The sequence below is a fragment of the Gekko japonicus genome, unplaced genomic scaffold (genome assembly GCF_001447785.1).
Source record: "Gekko japonicus isolate JY-2015 unplaced genomic scaffold, Gekko_japonicus_V1.1 scaffold1949, whole genome shotgun sequence".
NCBI lineage: Eukaryota > Metazoa > Chordata > Lepidosauria > Squamata > Gekkonidae > Gekko > Gekko japonicus.
This window is the reverse complement of record NW_015159773.1, coordinates 127,096-133,241: the sequence shown is the minus strand read 5'-3', so window position 1 is coordinate 133,241 and position 6,146 is coordinate 127,096. Positions and strand designations below refer to the sequence as shown.

The window sequence follows — 6,146 nt, the reverse complement described above, 5'->3', positions numbered from 1 at the left end:
AAGCCTGGCGGAAGAGCTCCGTCTTACAGGCCCTGCGGAACTGTAAAAGGTCCCGCAGGGCCCTGATCTCCTCTGGGAGCTCATTCCACCAGGTAGGAGCCGCCACCGAAAAGGACCTGGCCCTTGTGGCAGCAAGCCTGGCCTCTTTAGGCCCCGGGGTCACTAGGCGGTGTTGTAACCCCGACCGAAGTGCTTGTGTGTGGGACTCATATTTATCTGCTACTTTGTCCATCTTTCCTCTCTCGATTAGAGGGGGTATTTGGCTGCCCTCGTCGAGCCTTTCCATTGGCTGCTCCCTTGAGCCTTTCCCCTCCCGACTCCCAGCTTCCATGCCTCGACATGCTCCTTTGCTGTGGCTTCTCCTCCCACCGAGTTCAAACACGCCCGTTGGTCTCCCCTACAGTTTAAAAAAGAGAGAACCGTTTCCCTGCTGTTCTCTCCTCTCCAGCCCTCGCCCTCTGGCTTCCTCATTCCCCACCACCACCCCTGGAATTCCCCTTCCTAAAACTGAAGAGGCTCTTCTCCTTTTCTGCATATCTGTGTTCGTCCTCTTCCTCCTCGGCCTCCCTGAGGCTGTGGGACCACCCTTTTCTGCGCAACTTCCTCTGCCTTTTAGGCTTCCGTGACCCCATGCATTGCTGCTTCTCCTTCTGTCGGTCATATTGCTCGTTCTTTCCCCCCCCCCCGCAAACGGAGGGGCTTTTCCCTTGGCCTTCTCCTTCCGGGACGGGCCTGTTCTCGATCTCCTGCTTACTCAGTCTCCCCCTGACGAAAAAGGCGGTGCCAAGTTGGGAGGGCTCAGGTGCGCACTAGAGCTGTGGCTCCCAAAATATGGAAAAAGAACTGTGGCAATTTAGCGCTTGGTAATATATTCATAAATCATAATATACAATAACAGAAAATAAGTAATGTATATAGTGAATGTAGACGGTGGTCTCCGGAATGGTGTGCCGTTTCGACAACAATCTCCTTCTGAACAGGGGTGTGTACAAAAACTGTCTTTCAACAATTCATTTCTCTTGGTGACGTATTGGAAATATACTGTTGATTCACTTCATCATGAGGCTATGCTTACAGCTGTGTTCTTCAATGGGCTATAATTGCTTATTTTCTGTTGTTGTATATTATGATTTATGAATATATTACCAAGCACTAAATTGTCACAGTTCTTTTTCCTTTTTTCATTGGTCTTATTACTGTGCCCATTCTTGTAACTATTCCCAAAATATGGGCCAGAGGACATCGGTGTGCCTGGAAGGATTCAGCCTCCATTTTTTAGACCTCCCCAGTTCTGTGTCCTTTGGAGCAAGGAGGCAGGGGCCCCTTGCTGTACTGACCTCTTCCTTCCCTCTCGCCCCTACAACGTCCGGTCCGTGTCTCTCTACCCTACCCCTGCCGGCAGACATGGGGAGAATCCCGAGAGCCATCGCGGTGGCCTCAAAAACACAATCCGATCCCCCGGCTGACTGCTGGGAGGGGGCATAATCCGAGCTACAGTGCAGCCACAAGGAGGCCGCTTTCCCCCCTCACGCAGGGAAGTGAGCAAGAAAATCTGCACGAAATTAAGTCATTAACTGGTCATGAAATCCCATTTCTTCCAGAAGTTATCCTTTTTAAATAATCTCAAAGACACCCACCTATCACCCACCTATTACCTTATTGTTTTCAGCTGCAAAAACGACTATAGCTTTCAATTGGAAAAGATCAGACCATCTTAATGTGCGTTCTTGGTACTCAAACCTTTGGAATCACTTATTAATGGATAAAATTTCTGATAGAATAGAATTTAAGGAATCCAAGTACAAATCAGACTCATTTTATGGTCGCTGGCATCCTATTTTGGAAAAATTGGAACAAGTTTTAGAAAATGTTAGTTCTTCACAACACACACATTATTACACATTCATTCGACAAAGTTGGGTATTGTAATCTTATTTTTACTATATATTTTGAGAAAGTATAAAACTTGAAACTTGAATCAACAGGTACATCACTATAAGTGCATTTGTAAAGCCTAACGTAGATGTTTAATTTGTTATCTATGAAGGTGGATTCGCAATTTGTAATTTTGTTGTTGTTGTTTGGTTTTTATAAATGATTGTATTACAAGTTATAAAAGAAATTTAAAAAAAGAAAAAAAAGAAAATCTGCACGTGCCTTTTAACGTACGAGGGGGAGGTGGTGCCCCCCCCCCCCGCCGCCGCTTGAATCCAGAAGAAAGAACCGCATGCCATGCATATCAAAAGCTTGGGAAGTCCTGGGCTGATCACGCCTTATTAAATAGGAGGCCATTGCCAAAGGTGAACCAGGTTTCAAACTGGCATTCAAATGAGGCTGTTCCCCTGGAATTTTTCAAAGTGCCCCCCGCCGTCACCGTTGAAATCAATAAGAATCTGAAACAGTATTGTGCGTTCTGGAGAAGCAGCCTTCCAGCTCACATGATCGTTCTGCTCTTTTGGCAGGTCAAAGCTACGTGACAAGCTGCTGGTGACCTTCAGTCCTCGTTAGCGGATGACACCCAATTCCCTATCCCAAAACATTTGAGGCGGAAAGCAAGAGAGAAACCGGAAGTTCAGGACCGCCGTCACTCTGTCTTCACGGCCAGCCCACCAAAGGAATGTTGCCTGTATCCATTGCTAACGTGTTGAAAGGTGGAGGTGGTAAATCATACATTTTCCGTCCCTTTGGGTCAATTCTTACCTTGCCGTGGTGGTCACTTCTGCAGGGTGGCTTCCCACACCAGTGGGGGAGTAACTGCGTCATCTGCCTGTCCCACTCAGTTGATCAAACATGCTCGTTCCTGTCAGTGTCCGTCCCACTCATCCGCTGACGCAGGTATGAACCCTTTGCCGTCCTGCAGGGCTTGGAACTGGGGGGGGGGGAGACAGGGGATCCTGCTTAAAGTCTCACATTCCTTTGGAGCTGCTCTCAGTGCCTTGGACATACAAGGCACCCGTAGGAACAGTCCCTTTCCCAGGTCCAAGGGGCGGAGGAGTCTTGGGCCCACGTGCTCCACCGTTTCCAGAGCCACGTCATGCACCTTAGAAGCACAGCGTTGCCCAGATGAGCTCCCGTTCTTTTCCCGATCTTGTAGTTGTGGGGAGGGGGAGCCGGGGGGTTGTCCCGGAACCTTTATGTCCCTTCTGAGTGCCTCCGAAAAATCGCCACAGCATCAGAAACGGCACACCATTCCTCGCATGCATGCACACAAAACACACCCATCCCTTGGGGGTTCTGCCCGGCGTGGATCTGTGGCGCCGTACAGAATTTGTGGATCCCTCATTCCTGGTTACAGATGGGATTGGGGTGGCGTGGGGGCCGGAAACCACGCCACAGTCCTCACGTAACCACGGTTCCTTTGGTTTCAGCCAGGCCCTGCGTTATTTTGGTGTCGCGGAAGTTGCAGCGGGCTGACTCCACAACACCTCCATGAGAAGGCAAGAAGCCCCGGGCCACGTGGGAGGAGCCACGTTGCACCCCTCCCAGCACACGGGAAAAGAACCCTAGCCTAGGCCCGGGGCTCCCCACGGGGTAAGGAGCACTGCTGCATCCGCTCCCCAGCTGGCTTAGACTAGGAGAGGAAGGGCAGAGCTTTCGAATACAGAGCCGTGGTTTCTGTGTGCAGGCCAGAGCAGCGCTGGGACAACGGATCAGATGATCCATTTTGATAAAACTCAGCTTCCCCCCCCCCCCTCGTGCTTTCACTTGAACTCAAAAAAAAGCAAGCTTCTATTTTGATGTACGGTGTCATCTGGTGTCTCTTTTCATAGCACTGAACACAAAACGTGTGCACATTGACTGTGTATTTTGTGTGTGTGTGTGTGTGTCTGGCTGTACAGCCTTTGTGGAAAACATGTAAGCAGAGCACATCTGCCAGTTATTTATCCTGTGAACTGTGTGTGCCTGTGTGTTTTATGTCCTTTGAACTTTTTTCAAAAGGGGGGAGAAGACTTTATTAATAAAGTGTGCCTCTTGAATCTCTCTCGTGTTGGATTCCTAGAGATGTTCCAGGGGAACCCAGTGGGTTTTATCCGTGCAAACGATGTGAGATGCCAGAATTGCCTGGAGAAATGCATTGCAGCCAGGCTCTTCTCAAAGGAGGACAGAAGGGCTCGTTGCCACACCTCTTTCGTGAGGTATGCTCACCCTGGTCATGTGACAGTGGCCGTTTGGAGGCAGTGTTAGATGCACACACACAGGCATCAATACAACCCTTTCAAGAGGCCTTTTTCCCCCACAGCCGACTTGTATCATCCCCATCGGGAGTTCAAGGCAAGAGACATTTAGTAGTGGTTTGCTATTGCCTGCCTCTGCATCAAAACCCTGGTATTCCTTGGAGGTCGCCCTTCCAAATAGTAAGCAGGACCGGCCCTGCTTAGCTTAGAGCCAGTTTGGTGTAGTGGTTAAGTGCATGGACTCTAATCTAGGAGAACCGGGTTTGATTCCCCACTCCTCCACTTGCAGCTGCTGGATGACCTTGGGCAAGCCATAGTTCTGCCAGAGCTGTCCTTGAAAAAGAGCAGTTCTTGAAAGAGTTCTCTCAGCCGCACCTACCTCACAGGGTGTCTGTTGTGGGGAGGGGAAGGGAAAGGAGTTTGTAAGCCGCTCTGAGACTCTGAGTGAAGGGTGGGGTATAAATCCAATCTGTTGTTGTTCTTCTTCTTCTGAGCGGTCAGGTTAGAACAGATAAAAGGAAGTCCTTCTTCACCCGAAGAGTGATTAACACATGGAATTCACTGCCACAGGAAGTGGTGGTGGCTACAAGCATGGATGGCTTCAAAAGGGAATTAGATAAGCATATGGAGCAGAGGTCCATCCGTGGCTATTAGCTACAACGTATAGATGGAGACTCTGGGGCAAGTGATGCTCTGTCTTCTTGGGGGGGGGGGTCAACAGTGGGAGGGCTTCTAATGTCCTGGCCCCACTGGTGGACCTCCTGATGGCACCTGGTGTTTTTGGCCACTGTGTGACATAGAGTGTTGGACTGGATGGGCCATTGGCCTGATCCAACATTGGCATCTCTTATGTTCTTATGTTCTGAAAGCTGACAGGATCGGGGTAACTTGGGTTTGAGAGGCTATTCCTCATTAAAAGGGGTTATTGAACCACAGTTGGGCATTTGTGTATCAAAACATAGTCTGGCCCTGTTCCTCTAGCACTGTGCATCTGCTGGCATTTCTATCCAAGCCAGCAAACGCAGTCTGGTCATCCCAAGCAGGTGGCAGATCACCACTGCCAGTTCGGCGAGCCAAGGAATCTCAGTCCCTGACGAAGAAGGAAAATGAGGTCTCCAACTGCCTGGCTGACGGGATGGCACGTTGCAAAGTTATAGAGCTGACACAGCAGGTATCGCTCTTTTGTGAAACCAGAGTCTGTCGCATACAATATCCTGAGAAAAGAGCAGTCATTTTGGATTCCATTCTGGTCATATGCAGGTAAGTTGGCGAGGGAGGGATACGATACAGGACTTGGGCTGGTGTGTTTTGCACATGCTAGATAGAAATCGTATTGCTAAATGTTCTCGGAATTAGATCATCGCTCTGGCTTACAAACAAGGAGCGTTTTTACTTTTCATCCGCATGCCCCTGAAAAAGAGCACGCAGTTGGGACAAAGACGTCTGGAAACCTGTGTCTCCTACGGACCCCCTTGCCGGAGAGCCAAAGCCAGCTTGCAGCTCCCTGGGGATCAGGCACTGGATGGCAAACGAGTTGATTGCCATGTATTAGACGGAATCACACCAATCTCTTCCACTTGTGGTAGTGCAAAGAGAGCCTTCCCCTGAGGAGGAGAGTCTTTTGTGTCCAGAAAAGGCTTCCTGTGCTGGAAGCAGGCGTCCCCACTTGATCCAGCCTAGCGTGGGGAACTTCACAAATGTCACACAAGTCCTCTCTTCATAAGGAAGCAGCTATCCCATCGAGGATGGCAACTGGCACTCTTAATATCATGGGGACAGCCAGTGAGATATGTTGTGGAGAAGACACCAGCAAGGGAGACCTCTTCCACCCTCTAGCTGTGACCTGCCCGCCATGTTTTATTCTTTGGCAGAAGCGCTCTGCAGCCCAGTACAGAAGACCCGTCTGTGTGTTGATTGGACATACAGGGAGGGAGGTGGGCACAAGAAGAAGAAGAGATTGGATTTATACCC

At 49.7% G+C, this 6,146-nt stretch overlaps 1 protein-coding gene across 1 annotated transcript in view; it reads left to right on the top strand.

Annotated features, from left to right (window-relative positions):
* DTD1 (D-tyrosyl-tRNA deacylase 1) overlaps positions 1–3,945 on the top strand; it is a 57,823-nt gene extending 53,878 nt beyond the window's left edge. Inside the window, exon 6 of the mRNA XM_015406717.1 lies at positions 2,463–3,945. The gene's annotated coding sequence lies outside the window, so the exon portion shown is untranslated. The remainder of the gene's footprint in view (positions 1–2,462) is intronic.
* Positions 3,946–6,146: the final 2,201 nt, after the last annotated feature.